The 19,091-nt window shown below is 37.2% G+C and overlaps 1 long non-coding RNA gene across 1 annotated transcript; it reads left to right on the forward strand.

Annotated features, from left to right (window-relative positions):
• Positions 1-1,298: 1,298 nt before the first annotated feature.
• On the forward strand, positions 1,299-11,725 carry LOC138104632 (uncharacterized). Its single transcript, XR_011148177.1, has 4 exons — positions 1,299-1,385; positions 10,075-10,254; positions 10,612-10,708; positions 11,445-11,725. It is a non-coding gene; the product is annotated as an uncharacterized lncRNA (long non-coding RNA).
• Positions 11,726-19,091: the final 7,366 nt, after the last annotated feature.

The following is a 19,091-nucleotide window of genomic DNA, read 5'->3' on the forward strand; positions in this document are numbered from 1 at the left end:
CAGGGTAGCAGGAGATGCTGAAAAGTCCTTCAATTTAGTGTAAAAACTGCTCAGTAACAACTAAAGCATTCGAGTGTTACCAATATTATTCTCACCTTAAATCTAAAACATGGCATTATACCAGCTGACAGGAAGAAAACTAACTATACCCCAGCTGAAACCAGGCCATCGTGAGCACAGTAACATTTTATTTATCTTTGTCTTCACACCTATTGTGAAAAAACAGATTAACTGTCCAGGCTCTGCAATGCCGTAGTTTGTAAATGAATGTGCAACATCCCAGTAGCCAAGTAAGGCTTCCATGAGACTCAGGATCCACATGGCACTTTTTTGCCAGTCAGCTCTACGACTGTGTAATTCTGAGTTTGCTTGTTAGCCAGCACCTCTCTCTGCTTTTCTCTGGTGCACGAATGAGGATATTCATTCAGGTAAGTAAAAAGGAGCTTTATTGGCCTACAGTATAAGTAGGACACTACTGCTACACCAAATGTATCTTTTAAAATCAGAATGCACAGAGTATTTTGATATTTTTCTGATGAAAATAGCATTTTCTTACAAATAGTCAGAGTTTCAATTTTCTCTATTGTCAAGCATACATTTATATCTCTGTGCTCACATTAAATGGCATGTAATCTATTCAACCTCAACATGGAAATAACTATGTGTGAGTTAACTGTCACCTTGTTTATCACCATTTTTCAGTTCTGTGCTAACAAGTAATCTGGATTTCCTAGAACTACAGAATATATAACTCAGCAAGACCTTAAGAGGTCAATCTAGTTCAACTGCTTACCAACACAAGCAACAAATGCATTGAAACCAGTCCAGAAAAAATGTTGCATATTTTCAAAAAAGAAGATGAGCATAGCCACAGCAGTGCAAGCGGCTCCAGCCACTCTGTTTCCTGAGGAGAAGTCAGACAACCAGCTGTGGTGGTCAGCAACCCAAGGTTAGCATGTAACTTCAGTCATGGTGAGAACCCGTGATTCCCTTGTTCTGTCTCTTGCATGTTTTCCCCTGATTAATTAATGTTTTCCCCTTCCTGTTTTATGTATAAAGTTATGTATATTCATTTCCTTTCTTTACTATGTATCAGTTCTAGAAAGTTCCTTGTTCCTCGAAGCCCCATTGGATCCTTCCCTGAGTCCCTCCTATGTGTTGTTCCCATTGGTTCTCTTCCTGTCAACCCCACCTGCTTGCCCCTATCCCATTGGCTGAGGTCTCTTTCCCCGCCTATCTGTACCCAGTATAAGATCCCTGGACCCTCCTACCAACTGGTTTCTTCATCCCTGTCATTTTGCTGGAGTAGGCTTGCGTGGAACACATACAGAGAGTCCTCTCTCTTTTCTTCTTTGCCTGCGTGCCTGCTTAACAGCGACAGGAAGGTACAGCCCCTTTTGGGAGAGGAGCTCTACCCTGTTTTCATTGTGTGCTGGGCACTGGGTGCCGCCTTCCAGAGGGGTTTCAGTGTTGAGCTCCGGGCTTCTTTGTGTCAGCACGTGAGGGGTGAAACCCCCTTCTGCCAGCTCCCAGTAGCTCCAGAACCTCTCCAAATACCCTCACAGATACTCCATGTGCTCCCTATCGTTGTTTACTATGCTCCTCCCTGAGCACCCCATTCCAATTTTTAATTATATTCATGGTGTAGGCTCTTCTTTTCCTAATATCCAACACAAATCTGACCTGTAACCACTTGCGATTATTACTTTTCTTTTTGAAACAACCTTTTGCATTTTGAAGTCTTATTTCACCTCTTAGTTTTCTATGGCTTTAACAAACTTCGTGTGTTCCTGTATTGTCTCAGGTTTGCAAGAGACGTGAGGTCACATAAAAAAACATGCAGAAGGCTGAGTCTTGTGGGATTTCCAGCACGTCCATTTTTTTTTGTTTTCTTTTTCTTGCAAGCATTAAGGAAATAGACTTACGTCTATTACTCAGTAGTAAAGGCATGGTAAAAAAAAAAAAAAAAAATCTGTAAAACTGTGCTCTTGTGCAATGATTAAATGTTATTTTCATGGATTTCTGCCTTTCAGGTTCTTTACTGAAAGGAACAATATTACTGTGTCTCAATATTCATCATTCCATCGGGAAATTCAGACACTAAAAAGAATGTAAATTAGGTCAGACAACAGATGCAGCATTTTTATATTCTAAACTAGATTTTGATATTATTTTTGATTGATTTTTTCCTATTTCATGTACTTCAATGAAAAATATATCAGTCACTACAAAATCCTACTGCTTCGCACTTTTCGGTGAGCACCTGCTGACAGGTGAATCTTTACAATCAAAGTATAAATGGAAATAAATGCAAAAGGAAACATTAGGTATTACGTTATAGGTGTCTCGTGGGAAAAAATAAATTATGCTTTAAAAGTAACTCCGGAATATTTTAAAATTAATTTCTATTTTTTAAGATAATTTTCCTTTTCTCTATGTGTAGTCTTTCATCCCAGTTCTTTCATCTTACTTTCCTGCTGCTAGTAGATACTCTCCAGCTGTGCATGAGGAGTCTGGCTGCATTTAACCTACCAAGCAATGCATGATCTTGTAGTAATGAAAAACTATAACTACCCGTCTTCAAAAAAGTAACTGACTAAATATGCAGAGGGTGTAGTGCATGACTCCTTTTTTGGTTTTGGGTTTTTCTTTCTATTTGAGATTTAGCCATCTAAAAATGACGTGTCTTTTTAACCCATTCATAAAGGGTTTCTGGTTCACAGTGATGGGCAGATGCAACTGGCTAAATCCCTCATACAAGCATTTGAGTGGATTGAATCACTGTTTAGAAGATTTATGTCTGTCTTCAGCAGATACAAAGATATCACCATATCTCTGTTCTTCAGTGTCTTTGTTCCTCTGTTGCCTTTTTTTCCCAGCTCTGAGATTTACTCTACCATACTTGAAACATGCACCTCCACCAATGTATGAAGCAGACAGGTATACTCCTTAAATGTATTTCAGTAGATACTGTTATTGTAATATAACTTCTATTATACCTTCTAGTTTTCTTGGATCTTTCACTTCTGTTCTTGAAACTTAGTATGTAACTCCAGAATCACAGAAATATCTACATCACTTTCTACTGACTCTCACCTTTGCATTTTTCAGGGAGGTCTTGATTCTTACAATCAGATTTCCAAGGCAATATTCCCCCCACTGTTCCCTGCTGGTTTTTTGTGATTTGGCTCTGAAACTTTTGATTCAACAGAGATGTGTCACACCATGCCATTTCTGCCTTATTTCAATGATACAAAAATGCAAACTCCAGTTTCAAATTAATTACTTGTGCAATAAAAATGGATGATTCTACTTCATGACTAGAGACTGTAGATCCCATTTATACTCTTGAAACTCCTTAGACTACGCTCTGTAACAGTAAATGCTCAATGTGGTAAATGAAAGTTTTTTGATGCTGGTTGGTAGTTTCTATGTCACTCATCATTCAGTAATGTTCCTGTTCAGATTATAACATGAAATGAAAATGTGTGTGGCAGAATATTCAACTGCAAAGAAGGCAAAGGACATAAATAAGAAAGGAAACTAAGTAAACAAAAGACTTCTTCTAGCACACACAAAACCAGGTAATTATGCTGTTGCTGTGAGACAAAATTTTGACTGAATCTGAATGTGAAGGTTAGTGTCTACCAAAGTGTTAAGACTTATCACAGCCCAAACTCTCAGTGCTTCCCTTCATGCACTTCTGAAGAAAAATGTTTGTGTCTTCTTCAGGGACACAACTTATGGGTTTCCCTTGAGCAGCTCCAGGACTTTTTTAAAATTTGCTGTTTAATGGCTTTTTTGTTCCCATCCCTTTTCCATCCTCTAAAAAGTTGCTACTCCACCAAGAAATTTGAAGCAGAATATGTTCCTTAACTGTGTCTCACATTCCTTACTACAATTTAAAGATCATGTCAGTGGTACAAACATAAATTATATTAAACTGAGGGTGTTTTCTAAGTGTGCAGAAAAGATACTGGGTATGGACACTCAGCAGCTGAAGCTAAGTAGCTGGGGCTGGTTGACTGAAGGATCCCAAGTATGGTGGCCTTTCTTTGTTGCAAGGGAAATATCCAGACTTCCTAAGCTAGGAGCTGCAAAGCTAAACTTGATGCTTGGCTTGTCTTCCTTAGTCTTACCTAGCAGTTGAAAAAGAGTGGAAACATGTTCTTGCAGGTTAAGTGAGAAAATTAACTTAGTTCTTGCACTCACAAGCGAATTCAATTGCAGACCGCTAAAAATTAACATGATCTTGTTAAAATGTGCAGTTATGAGGCTTTTAGGGAGAAGCATTTCTTCTGAATTTTAACTGAGCATAGTCAGGACTAGAAACGGAGCCATCAAGCACTGAGAAATCCTGCATACGGCACAGTCATTGCTCAGAGAACAAAAAACTTTCATAGTCAAACATTGAGACACATTGGGTGGGATCTTCTGCTTTAGCACAGGTTGTTCTTGTCATTTTCTCCCCCATAAAGCATCTCAGCTGCCTGCCAGCTGCTGTTCCAGAAGATGTAAGGTGGATTATCCTTATTACATCTGTTTCCTTTGTGCGTGCATCTTGGATATCACAGGTTACATAAAATGACATAATAAATGACTGACTCTGACTCATGCCTAGCAAATACAGCTCATCTTGCACTAAGCACAGTGGTTGATTTGGATGATAGTTTTGGTCATGGATGTTTACTGACAGACATGATATTCCATTAAAGCTTTACAAGGTGTAACCATGCTTCAATGTGGCTTGTTTCTATCATGGTATCAGCCTCATTGTTTCTGCTCCTGAAATGGACACACAAATTCTAAAAAAATGAGACATTCACATACAACACAACACCCAGGATTAATCACTTCTACCCTTTTCTAGGAGTTAGTTCTCCTCACAAAAACACCACCTGTGGAAGTGACTTTACATGATCTTTCTGAATATGCCAGTAAACCAGCTTGATGCTTTCTCAGCATTTAGCTAAAATTTTTGTTGGCCGCAACTGAACATTTTCCAATTCTTTCCATAACTAAATAAAATTATCATTGCACTTGCTGCAGTTTTTGCCTCAGGAAGAGCTCTGAAATACCACAGTAATGGCAGCCGCCTCATATAACTAACTGGTAAGGTTTTAAGCAAGAGCATGATTATTCTGTTGTCAGAAGTTAACGCCTGTTAATATGAATCTTGCTGACAATATTCTTTAAGTAAAATACTTACTGCTGACAATCTTTATGGACCAGACTGAAAACTATTACTATTTTTAATAAACAAAATAGCAGCAGTAAACCTATAGAGACCATCTAAACAATATCTGTTGAAGGCAGAGAGAATCAGTCCTAATCTCACTTTTGTTTGCCAGCAATCACTTTTGCTTCTTCGGCAATTGTGTCTGTACCCTCAAGTGCGAACTGAACTTTGAAAAGAGCAAAATGCTAGAAAAAGTTAGGAAGATTGTCCAAGACTCCTTGAGTTCTGAGAAACAAATTCTGTGCAGCAGTCTGAAACTTTCCTTCTATCTGACAGCAGTTTTGAGTCATATCAGGAGGGAAGACACAAATTTCCCCCTCCTCACCCAACAAGCCCAGGGTGACTTTGTGACTGTCATTACAATTTTAATCTCCAGATAAGGTGCTCAAAATCTACAGAAAACCAGTAACATATATATATATATAATCTAGAATAATTAATTAGGAAATTAAAATGTAGTCGGGTGGAGTTGAAGGAATTGAAAGGGAGTCTTTGCTTTTGCACTCTTTCTTGGCAAATAATTGCATGAAATAATGATGAAAAATGCATGAGATGCGTCAAGGAGTTTCTCACCGCCCACTGCACTAGTTCATTTAAAGTGTTTCCCTTCACTTGGGAAGGGCTGAAATTTCAGCAGTGGTTATTAATAGCTCCAAAGGGGATCTGAAGTAATTTGTCACTGGCAGGTGTTTGAAGTCCATAGCAACTTTTTTTCTTCCTTTTATGCTTTGAGTAAATGAGATGAAATGCATGTGTTATCCTCCATTTCAAGAACTGAAGAGCTGCCACTCATCTACCTCTAAGGGCAGAAGACATGGAAGATAATTAAGCACAATAAAACAGTATGGAATACAAAGATCACAGTAAAATTCTACTAAAAGCACAGCAGAAAAATGCATAGTGCCTCTTTTTAAAGCATCTACTCACTGAATCATAGCACCTGGGCTCTCAGTGGTGCAATATTGTTTTGTTCTTATTTTTTTAATACAAGCCCTCATAACATTGCCATGATATCCATAATAAGTAGCTTTGTGTCAAAAAAAGGCTAACTGGTATTTCAAGAGTACGGTAACGACTATATTTAACAGTTGGATGTAAATCAGAACATAGGAGGATAGATTGATAGGAATTATAATGGTAATTGATATGAAGAGACAAATCAAACAACAGACCTAGGAAGTCTGTCATCATCTGCTAGCTTTTATGACCAGATTCCATGTATTTTCCTGCTGTGTTATCCATAAGCAATTACATTCATAACCATTATGTGCTATCAAAGCAACTTTTAGTATTAGAGTGAAAGATAACCTTCTGTAACATTTTCCTATTAAAATTGAGCTACAAATCACAACAAACCAAAAGCAACACGTTTCCTGCAAAATGTGTGCCACCTTCCAAGTCATACAAAGATTTAGCCATGTAGTGCTGGTTGCTGTGGACTGAATAGAGTCCCCAGGACTTAGTTCATGAATATTTGAGAGATAACCCTCTATTTATTACTTTAATACATTCTTTGCCTTGTAATAACAGGCTTTTTGCTATTCATACTCATATTGTGAAATAATGATGCTTTGTTTAATTGAAGCATTCCTCATTGCTCATTCAGAGCTATCAAATAGCTATCAACATACAACATGTTAATTGGTACCCATGAAACAACTTGTATTGTATTTTATGTCTGCAGTTTTATAAGGTAACATCCCAGATTCACTGCAATAAAATGAAGTAGATTTCTGGCTCAAGAAATCAGAGTTTATGAAAGCTCTACTTCAATCTACGGGCATTTCATCTGCCTTTAAAACTTCTTGGGTCACAATATTGGTATTTATTTCTATTAATAAGTGTCTTACCCAACAGACACTATTTTAGAGGGATAACAAAACTCTGGTAGTGGGTTTGAGCCATTATAACAGTTCTATACCCTAAAAGATTCTGATTGCATGAACGTTATCTCTAATTTTTCTTGCTATTGGTGTTGTTATATTGCTTTATTTTGTATTGTTCTTGCAGACCAATCTTATTTAAAATTTGCATTTATTACTTTAAAGTGCCAATTTACTTAATGAGAGCGAGAGAGAGAGAGCAAAAAATACTAAGGAAGAAATTTAAAAATGTTTTTTAATTACTAATACATATTAACAGTGACAAATAGCTTTCTTTCAGTGAAGGCTTAGGTCAGTAAACCTGAGGGGAAGGAACCCTGTAACCACACAATGCACAATTGACACTGCTGGAAATTTAGAAAGAGGAAATAGGTTGAAGGCACTGGGTCTGTATACAAGCATGGATCCTACCACAGAGATGCATCTATAGACTTTAAAGATGAGGAGTCTAAGTTAATTAATATAATTAAGTACTGCAATTGCATTTCTCTGTTTTTCATTTGGTATTGGCAGACAAACTAAAGCAAATAAATCTTCATACTGCATCTTGTCAAACACCTAGATAGTAAAATTGTGATGTCAGTTAATGTTTCTACTTCCCTGATACATTCTTTCTTAAAAGAAACAAGGAGAAGAAGGGGAAAGGTTCTGAAACTTTCAAAACATGCTATTTTCAGATTTTCATTATAAAATATTTTAGTTTTACTTGTTTCACTGTTTCAGTGAATCCAAAAGGTTTTAAAAATATTTTCTGCAAAGATATTTTTGTATTTTAGATTTCGTACACACGCCACACACACCCACCCCATCCCCCATTAGATCTCATACAATATGAGAATAACTTGAAGTCCCAAAGTCTTTCTAAAATGCACCTTTTTCTTCCTGGTTTTGTCTATATACCATATGACAGATGCACGTAATGTTTAATATATACCAGAAAGGTTCTTTCACAAGATGGAATATTAAAGCCTCAAGCCTGCTCTGCTTGCAGCTAACAGAATCAGACTGTTTTAGTGTAGCCATGACTAGGTTACAGTAAAACAAAGGGATATATTAATTTAAATACTTTTTTTCTAAAGTTATGAGATTGTGACATGGGACTGCTGTACTTTCAGTTATGTTTTATTTGTAAGGGATCTCAGACAGGCTTCTCTGTCGAGAGTCTCTGCTTGTGCATACTTGAGTGCTACTAAGCAGGTGTTCATAATTTACAATATATGTGCTGTTAGACAGGCCAGTGTGTCCTTTGTAATGAAAAGAAAGTCACGGCCTAAGCCCAGTCACCGGCTTTCCCACTTGCTGACAGGAGGGGCAACTCAACACTTCATGAATTTAATTCCTACTAAGATTTAAAGGAATTTTCACATATTCCTTTGTGAGTATACTCAGTTCCCATTAGCCAAGTCATTGGAAATTGGCATTACTCATTTTTAAAGAGCTATTAATCTTCTGCAGCCAGGATTATTTGGCTGGTTTCAAACTTTGCATTGTGTCTCCCCTTCCGGACTTCCCCTTGCTTGAGATCACTATTGTGTGCACATTTCTGCTGTCATGTTTCTATTGACTACACAGTGACTAGGAAAGTTAAACCTTCTGGTGAAACGAAAGTGCTTTTAAGAACTTTGCATTTTGTGTTAAATAGTTCTAATTCTGCTATCAGAAGCTTTAACCTGCTCTCTCCTCAGGCTCTTGCTGAAGTGTGAGATGATTTACATTTTTGTTTCTTATGTTCATGCCTATAAGTGTGTGAATGTCCCTTTGTTTAGTCCAATGCTGTCCATTTTACCATCACATCTATAATGACTGTGTCATGTGAAAAGCAGAGGTGTCCTCGACCCTTAGTGTGGGGAATTTTACTCAACTCCTAGTGTTTAATTTGTCTGTAAGTGTCCCAGGAAAGTCAAGATCCTTGTGCCCGACTAGTCTGTCAGTGACCTGTTAGGGGGCTCCTCAACTGAGCAGTCCTGCTGGATTGGAGGGTGGTTCAACTGACTTAGGGAAACACACCACCAGCATAAGGGAGACCCCTTCAGCAGATCTTCCTCTTTACTAGGGTGTGTTACCTGCTGCTGGTGACTGCCAGTGTCTGCAAAGGATTCACACCAACAATTTATGGAATAACAGTCTTATTAATATAAAATCATGACATGTTAAGGTTCGAAGACTGTCAGTGATAGTGTCTGACTGCAGAAATATACTTGAAGGAATATAAAAGAAGCTCTAATCTTCAGCAAAATATTCTTCATGCATAGAGTATGATTCTTACCCAACAGGCATCCCTATGGGGGCGAAGACAGGCTCAGCCCATCGCCTGATCCCAGCAGTTACAGATGGAGTCTTCCCCGACTTTTCACCATTCTTGGTTTATTTTGTACTATTTCTTTGTGTTTAGGTGGAACTTGACTGACTCTAGTCATACATACCTTTGCCACTGATGTGTGTAAAATTCTCTCATTTCACTTTTGAAGATAGTCAAAACGAATACAGAGCACATGCCCAGTGAGGGGTGGTTGTATCTTGGAGGTGGGTAACTTTGGGATGGAGGTGTGCTTTAATATTATTATTATTGTTAGGTTTAATGAAGTAAGTTCATCTAAGGAGAGGGATTTTGCCACAGCTGCTGGCTCAGCAGTAGGACATATTCCTTTATCTTCCTGATATGAGGTTTATCAGCTGCAAAGTACCATCACGTTCCCTTTCCTGAAAGGATTTCCACAGACCCTGGCTGCACTTTCTCTACTCTGCTCCACCCTCCATTCGATCCCCCTTGGCAGATGTGTGTGTGTGTGGAGCATCATCATGGACTTGGTTTCAAGTCATGCCAACAGCATTCCATCCAGGGAGCAGAAACTGTGATTTACCCTATAATTTCTCTACTGTTATAACTCCTGTTAAGATGCTAATATAACTCTTCAGTCTTGTCTAATTGTATCCCCAATTACCTGTCCACAGGGTCCCCAGTCATTTTCCCACAGACTGTGAGGTAAAGACTCTGACTCATCTAGTTCCACGGGCAAGGACGCCTTCCACTAGTCCAGGTTGCTCAAAATACCAAAATCCAACCTGGCATTCAGCCCTTCCAGGGATCCACAACTTCTCTGGGCAAACTGTACCACACATCACCCCCTTTAGGTAAGGTGCTCTAAGATCTCCCTGAAACCTTCTCTTCCCCAGGTTAAACAATCCCAGCTCTCTCAGCCTGTCTTCATAGAATAGGTGCTCAAGCCCTCTTATCTTCTTTGTGGCTCTGGTCTGGGCTCATTCCCACCAGTCCATGTCCTTCCTATGATGGGGAACATGTCTTCTTTCTCTTCTATGTTATGTAAGTAGCAGCCAATCTGGATTTGTTGCAGCATGGCCATCACTGTCTTATTTTCTGAAATTAAGGAAATGAAAAAAAAAGAAGCTTTACAGACTTTACCTCAGATCAGTTTGCCAAGCATACACAGTTAAAAAAGAAATAGAAAATAATTTTAATTTCTGAAACAGTTCTTTTATGACAGTCTAATGCATAAGGGGAAGAGTGAGCTCAAGAGGAATACAAATATGAGACCCAGGAAACAAAACCTCAAAAAATATGGTGTAGGTAAGAGAACCTATAATAATATATATAATATATATATATACTATAATAATATACCAGTTCTTTGCCCACTGAAGTATTCTTTCTAGTGTCCTTGTTCCTCCTTGAGCAGGCAGGTAAGTGTCTTGAGAATCAGGCTGAATGTGAGAAGTTAATCTATAAGTGTTTATAGGCTCCCAATTCAAAGCAGTTTTAGTATATTTTTTGATCTGAAAATACTTCTTTTATATCTATGAAAAACTTAAGAAAACATGAAGCTTTACACGTAATTTTTTAAATTTAAATTTACCATTTAAGCAATACTCTATCATGTTTATCAATAGAAAGTAGTATTTGAAAAATTCTTCAAATTAAAAATAAATCAATTCAATTATTCTTTTTTTAAACTCCTTCCTCAGTGAGATATTTAGGCTCCAAATCAAGCTAAAAATTCAGATATTATAAACAATAGCACAGCAATTCTAGGAAGAGTTAACGTAATCTAATCTAATCTGAGTTCTAGGAAAATGATTGAATGAATATGTATTTTAAACAGGTGAAGCTTCTAAATGCAGAAAAACCTCTTAATTTTTTTTCTTATCAAATTTTTCCAGCAGTGCAGTTACTATATAACTTGCTGTTGCTCAGCAACTCTTTACTTTGGGAGAATATATATACTTTTTTTTTGAGTTTCTATCAAATGAAAAGATTGAAAATGGGACCAGATTGTAATGACTTAAATATTCTATTATTTGGACAGAGGATATACAGGTGTGCTAGGAGTCCTCTGAGATGTTTTTAAAGACACAAAAGAGTCCTAATGTGCCAGGATGAAAATTCAGAAGTTTGGATTAGTGTATTGATGCTTGCAACACCTTTTGGCACCTTCCTTTGAAAGAGGAAAAACTTGCACCAATGGGAATTATTTCTGCTTCCAAGATTGATCCTGCTGTAACTGACGTCGTTTGTTGCCCACTCAGACATAACAAGGGAGAAAGAAAAAAGCCGGTGGAGGAAGTTTTTCCAATTCTGTCCACAAATACATTTGCCTACTAAGATTTCAATAAAAATGAAATTTGATAAATAAATGCATGCAGAGTAGCCTTTTTTATCTGCTTTCCCTCTACCTCTTTTAACAATTGGGTTGTCACTATTGTTCTACTTAATACTGCCATTTTGCAGTTCCCCTAATATAAGAAATTAGAAGATTTTAGAAGCCTGTTCCTGGATTGAAAAATTTGCTGCTTCATCTGCTTACTCATCCTCTTCAATTGTAAATTATCTCCCTCCACACACACACACACACTCACAACCCCCTGTCTAAGCTCGATAGGGTTATCATTAGCAGGGAGGGGAACAAGATTGGGGAAAACTGAGTAATTACCATCCTTTATTAAATTATGCTGCATTAATTAGTTGACTGGGTAGCTCAGGGATTGTGTCTGCTCATATCAGAATGGTGATTTTCAGTTCAGAATAGCATCTGTTTCACAGCTTTAGGGGAACAACAACAAAAATTAGTAGCATATGGATTATGTCACAAAAAGAGAGGTGCTGCATTCATCTGTCTCCCTGCCACTTGCACATCAGAAATAAAGAGCAGACATCACCTGCCACAATCTCTGCAGGACCACAGAGGTTAAAATAAATTTTTCAATTGCTTTTGATAGAAAATATAATATTTCTCATACATTTTAAGGGGAGTGGAGATTAATTTGGTTTCTAAAGACTGTTTGTTTCACTTTTTGTGATGTCCAAGCTTATTTTGCTTGTTCTAGTAGATAAAAAGATGGTTTTGACTGATCCTAATATCAATTTGCAATCCATCAAAACACAGACCATTTTTATTTCTGCTGGAAAGAAATTGAAAAATATTGCTTCTTGTCCTAAGAAGCATAGAATTCTTGTATATGAAAAGTACCACCATGGGCTTCCTTTTGGTCTTGTAGTTTCTAGGCCTGAATCTACAACTGGGCATTATTTGTTCAAATGTGGCAAAGACCGGAACTGAATCCTTCTGGTTTGTTTCACAATTTCAAAAATTACCTGATACAACACTAGGTGTTTAAGGCAGTTCAGAAAGCTCCTGCTGGATTAAAAAATATATGGATTCTTTTTCTTCTAAGATACCAACACGGGAAAATGCCTAAAAGTCTCAAAGGGATTCTTAAAACCAGAATTTATTTAAATAAAAAAGGAAAACTGAAGTACTTTCAGCAATGTGGTATCATTTTTTCAGATAAAGAAACAGAATCTCATCGACTGTTACGACATGATTTGCTGTTCGCAAACTAATGTATACACTGTATCTGTACATATATATGGCACAAATATATATGTTTTTTATATATATGCATATTTAACAGACAGGTTAAATATAGATAGAAGACATTAACATACTTATATTGCAGAATAATGTAATGGCAATGAATAGGGCAAAGGGTCAAGAAACCAGAAGCAGAATGTACATCTTCCTCACAGTTGACCTAAAGAACATGGTACCTCTCTCTCAGTCACCAGACTTTCCAGGAATGGCTACTGCCCTCCAGGCACCAGAGGTGCCAAGATTATCCAGTTACCTAACGAAAACTTATGTACATTTTCTTTATTTATTCTGACTCCTTTAAAAGGATAGCCTATGAGCTTGCAGCTGCTCAAAATCACTTTCTAGAAGGATCTTATAAAAAAAAATTGCAAATGACTTTCACTCCAGATTTTGGTTTTCTAACGTCATCAGCAGGATGCACAGTGGACAAAGTATGAATACAGTTTCCCCTCTAAACAGTTGGGCAGGGAAATGGCTCTAGCAACTAAGAAAGTAAAATGTGTTTTGCTGTGCTTTGAAAGGTTTGTTCTTGTAAACAATTGAAAATTAACTCATAACTTCCTTTCTTTCTATAAATTTTTAATATTTTAAATCAACAAGCTGCTTTGATATTTTCTCAGCCTCCTTCCTGCCCATCCTGAGCCCCTAAAGAGAAATTTTAAATATAGAATACAGCTTATAGGTTGTGTTAGTCCAGCTTGAGCTTGTTTCTTTCAGTTTCTTTCACAGAAACAGAACCTCTAAGGAAACCTCCCAGCACTGCAGCTTCAAGACACACACAAGCCCGTGTTATTGTTAGAGGCCCCATCACCCCTCACACAACCCCTATTAAGGAATGTGAATGCTGCCTCTGGCTCTTCCTTTTACATGCTAGTCAGCTTTCTGTTTAGCCAGGAAAAATAAAAGGAGTGAGAAATATGCAGAAATTCTGTACGTTGTTTGCATTCCCCTGAAATATTTCTTTAGCTGAAGGGGATCAAATCAATGAAATATAATGAAACCATATGCTCATTATTTCAAAATAGAGCAGCTGCTTCAGGGAGTATTGAGGAGATTTATTAATTCTACCAGCACTGCTCATTAAATCTAGGTATCTACATACCTGTCTTCCTCAACAAAACTCCTCGATAGAAAAATCACCCCTGTGGAGTTCAAACTGATGTTCATCTTGGCATTCTTCCCTGTATCCTTCCAGGGCTGAGAAGACAATATGCTGAGCTGATGCTGCTGGAGAAGTGGAAAAAATAATCTATGTGGAAAAAGCTATCTAGTGTGGGTACAGTTTGGAAGTCCTGTAAGAGGGATGTGTGTTGGCAACGACTGATTCTGCCTGCTATGGACCATATGTGCATTTAATTGAGTTTGCAAGTTTCCAGGCAGAATGCCAAATGGACAGTCTACCATCTGATAAGAGTGATGAAGTTTTCCCCCTCTTGTTCTCTCACAAGCTTTGGGTTCATACAGACTTCAAAAAGTAAAAAAAAATCTGTCCTTCTCTGAGACTGATATTGGGATATGTATAAATCATCAAAAAATACATTACAGAGGTCTAAAATATTGGATTTATTTAGAGGTTTTACTTCAACTGTAATACTTAATTTTGAATAAAAAAGTAGAAATTGACGTGTGTGCCCCTCAAGCAGCATTATCTGCATCAAAATTGTTCCCCTGGTTTTCTCTTCTAAGGACAGGGAATTAAATGAAGCAACTTCCAGTTATAATGTCCAGGAGCCAGAATAGGCTCAGGGAAAGAGAATTAAGCAAGAGACTTTGCAAAACCAAAGTAGTCTGAGGGCCTTTGTTTGAACAGGTGCTGCCAGCTGATTTCCAAATCTTAATACAGCCTGGGAACACCTCATTCCAGGCATTACAGCATGTCTGCACTGTTGAACACAGAGGTCAGCAGCCAGTTAAAGAGCTGGATGCCTGGTTGTCCCTGTTTGCAGTTACTACTTTGTTGCTTTGCTCCTTATGGAGGTCACCAGAGCCTGTCAGTGTGAATTATTCTTGTGGCATTTTCCCTTCTGGTCAGTGCAGACCTGCTGAACCTCATGACAAGATCTGGAGGAAACTAATCAATCTCATGAAGACTGCTCAAAATTCTTCATGACTAAAAGAATAAGTTCTCCATAAGGGAAGGGGTGCAGTACCTTCCAGGAGAGAAAACTATACAATTTTGCAACAAACTTGACTTGAGAATTTTAATTATTCAGAATAAAGGTAATATAAGGACTGATGTTCTTTTTGCAGTGATAGCCAGATTCTCAATGTTTAGGTGGTTGTTCAAAAATTTTTTCAAGAGGTCCTTAGAACAGGGTAACTCAAGAATTCTCAAATGAAGTAGGAAGTGATCACCTTTTTCAGTGGTCCATTCAGAGAATAGGATACAAGCGAGAACAGTAAACCTGAGATTTGAACATTTTTGAAAAGAAGGCATTGTTATTTGTTCAAAATCCTTCCTTTTTTTTCCTTCTACTTTATCACAACATTCCTGTCTGAGATCATCCAATGTGAAAGTTAGTTTGCTGTAATTTATCTTGGAAGTGTGGAATAATTCTTAAGAACACCCACCTCTTCCTTCCGCCATTATCTTCCCCCACCTCTCCCTCCTTCCCAGGCTGTACCTCCTCCTCCCAATGGCACAGGGAGATGGGGATGGGGTTTGTGGTCAGTTAACTTAGTATGAAAGAACTTCCAACACCACAGGTCATTACTACATGGGTTTCTTTGAGAAAAATATACGTAGAAAATAAATGGAATCTCTAGAAAATATGGATGATGTAAGCTAGAATGTGTTCTGAACAATTCCTTCATTATATATATATATATATATATATATATATATGACTACGTTATCTTTGAAAGTGCTAAGTGATTTGGACATTGAATTTATGAAATGCATGTGTCAGCAGCATAGAACATTGTGGTGCCAAGGAGTGGATCAATAAAGAAGAAAAATAAGAAAGCTTGAATTATTATCAAGCTTCTTACTGCTTTTAGATTTTAGTTGTTGATTCCCTTCAAAGACCGGACTGAGTTTCAGGCTATTTATTTTATGAAATGTGATACAACTCTAGTACATAATGGTGTTAAAATTGGGAAAATAAGTGGTGCATAAGTAAAGGAAAGTAGATTTCTTTTTTCTTCTGCTGTTTCACTGCTGTTTCTCTATTGCAATGAAAATGTTAGACAGTTTTAACAATGTTTTCATGGCCTATTCATATCTTAGCAACAACATTTGTTTAGGAGTCTAAGGATATTTTTAAAATGCATACTTTGAATTTTATACTAAAAGTTGAAGAGCAAGAGAACATATGGTCAGGAGTTTTATGAGTCTTTAGGCTGCTAACTCTTAAAATTGCATACAGAATTAAATCATGCAAAAAACTTACTAAACAGTTAAAATGTGCAGTCAATGAGTATTTGTAATGTCCCTTGATATACAGTAGAATGGCAAAAGAGAAACTATAAAGCAGCCTTTAAGTTGTTTATAGATTTTTAGAGGCAGATTTATTTGTAATCTTGATTCAAGTGGAATTAAAAAATCAACTAGCTACTAGTGGCCCTACGACCACTGCATAAGATGCAGGACTCTTTGGCATTGTTTTGTTGGGGTTTTTTCTGTTTTTTGACTTGGGAATTCAAAGCGGGAGAGCAGCAGATTACATCAGGGTCCAAGAATTGTGGGTACTGCTGCAGACTGTGTGATCTCGGCCAAATATTTAATCTTTTTATCCTGTAAAACAAGACAATGGTACTTTCTTACTGTAGAGTGGTGCTGTGAGCTGACTTTACTGTATAGTAATGAGGGATAACATAGATTCTTTACTGGTGAAAAATGCTTTACTGGAATATCATAATTCTGTAAGACACACATTTCTTCATAACCAGAAATAATACTTCAAGAATGCTAAGTAGAAAATATTGATAGATTTTATCTCATACAGGCTGCATTTGCCACAATGTTATTGCCATTTTTATTCTGATTATTCTGTCAGCTCAGTTTCTACTACGAATAATTGTCAATTTTAAGAGAAAATCATCCAGATAATTGGCTGCACACTTTGGACTCGATACTTCTGTTTAAAAGGTGTTGTGACCTTTCATCTGTCTTCAGTAAGTGCATTGCTTGTTTATGTGCTGTGATTTGTTGCTGAAGAAGACAATTGTTAATAGCAACTATCATTTAAACTGCTTAATTGAAAGAAAACCAAACTAATTTTCATCCTCAGGGCTAAAGTAGTTATAGTCTTTAGTTTCCTTTTGAGTCTTTTTGGGGCAACAAGGAATAGGGAGAGGGCCGAGTTTTGCTAATGAATATTTACACAGCTAGAAAAATGATCTGTATTGAAGGGAACCAGAAGTTGTAAAACAACAATAATGTTTCTCTGTAGTAAAAAACGCTGCTAAGTTAGAACAGCTGCAGTCATTTTGAAACAGTAAAACTACTTATAAACTGGGCATTTTGGCCTTCAGATCCACATTTCATTTCAGCTCATAAGTGTTTCTTCTTATACCAGTTATTTCCTTTTGTAAAACTGACATGAAGAAGCAAAGACACACAAGCAGTCCTATAATCTAATTCTTTCCCTTGATTGTTTTTCTTTTTTTATGATCTGTTCTTCCTTCCAAGTCTTTGCATCATCATCACTCACATCAGCTAGCTGCTTCCTTGGCACAACTCCTGGAACACATCCTTTGCATGTCAGCATCTCCCAGCAGCTTTATGAAAAAATAAACTGGCTACATTTTTTTCCCACCTTTTTATCTAATTTCACTACAGTATGCAATAGACCAAAAAGATAAATAGCCATTTATATGCACTCTTCAGATATGGAATTTTAATCACCATCTTTTGCATTGAGAACAATCTTATTAAGGCAAAAAAAATCAGGGTGTATTTTATTAGAAAAATATTTCCAAACCAGTGGTCATGGCAGACCACAGCAGAGGACTTACTAGGGACTACCTTTTACTTTTAAATGAATGTTACAGCTTCTATAAAATAACTGTGACACAATACACAATCATTGTCCTCCTATAGAAGGAAGTCATGTGGATATGAAGTCATACTAAAAAAAAATTAAAAGTTGCAATAATAGATTTACCCAATATATTCATTTTTAAAGTATCACTGAATATGTCTGGCTTAAAACTATTGCACGTCATTCATTGAATTGACAAACTTTCCTTGCATGGATTGAGAAACAGTGAATCAAACACTGCATGAATTGAACTGTCAGGCAATACACCACAGGATCACTCCAGTTTTTATCAGTCTTGTACTTAAAGACCAAATAAATCCTTGCTTGAAAAAATACTAACTTGAGAGAAAAATTCAAGAATATTTCTATTTCCATATTCTTCAAACTCAAGAATGATTCGGTCCAGGTACAACAACCTGAGCAGACAAATTGTTATTAGACCAATGAAGGTACAGATGTCATGACCATCTTTTCATGTCTATTTTCACATGGGTTCCACTCCACAGGAAAGAAATCACAATGTTTGTACAGTATGGAGAACCGACAAGGGGCAAGAGCAAAGTCTGTATTGAATGTATCTGATCAATGAAAGATGGGGGCAACACTTGCACAGACAGCCATGCCTCACAGTGTGTTGCCCTGCCTTGGTCTTCTGATTCCTCCAGTTAGGGAGCTTCTTGGCAGGCACAGAAACTGTCTTCTGGGCCATCTATCTAGAATTCTTTCCAAAGCAGAGAGTGAGGAAGAAAGGCAAGAGTGGGGAGCAGTTGTGAAGGTCATATTTAAGTCCTGGAGCAGAGCCACAGTGTAGGTATGTTCCTGTATCTGAGAGTAAATGTAAAATTAAAAGATACTAAAACATTTTATGGAAAGGGAAAATAAAAACATTCTGAGAAGAGAAAGTCAAACTACTTATTTTTGCTTTCTGTCATGAATCATTTGCATGAATTAATGCAGAAAATAGGCTTCTGATTTTATAAACCCTGTGCCATTTCCTGGGATTCAGTCAGCTTTCTATAATGATTTTTTAATAGGATGTACAGATAAGTCAGAAACAGAGGGAACAGGGACTAACCCTTTCTTCATTTTACCTGTT

The sequence above is a fragment of the Aphelocoma coerulescens genome, chromosome 1A (assembly GCF_041296385.1).
Source record: "Aphelocoma coerulescens isolate FSJ_1873_10779 chromosome 1A, UR_Acoe_1.0, whole genome shotgun sequence".
In the NCBI taxonomy this organism is placed as follows: Eukaryota; Metazoa; Chordata; class Aves; order Passeriformes; family Corvidae; genus Aphelocoma; species Aphelocoma coerulescens.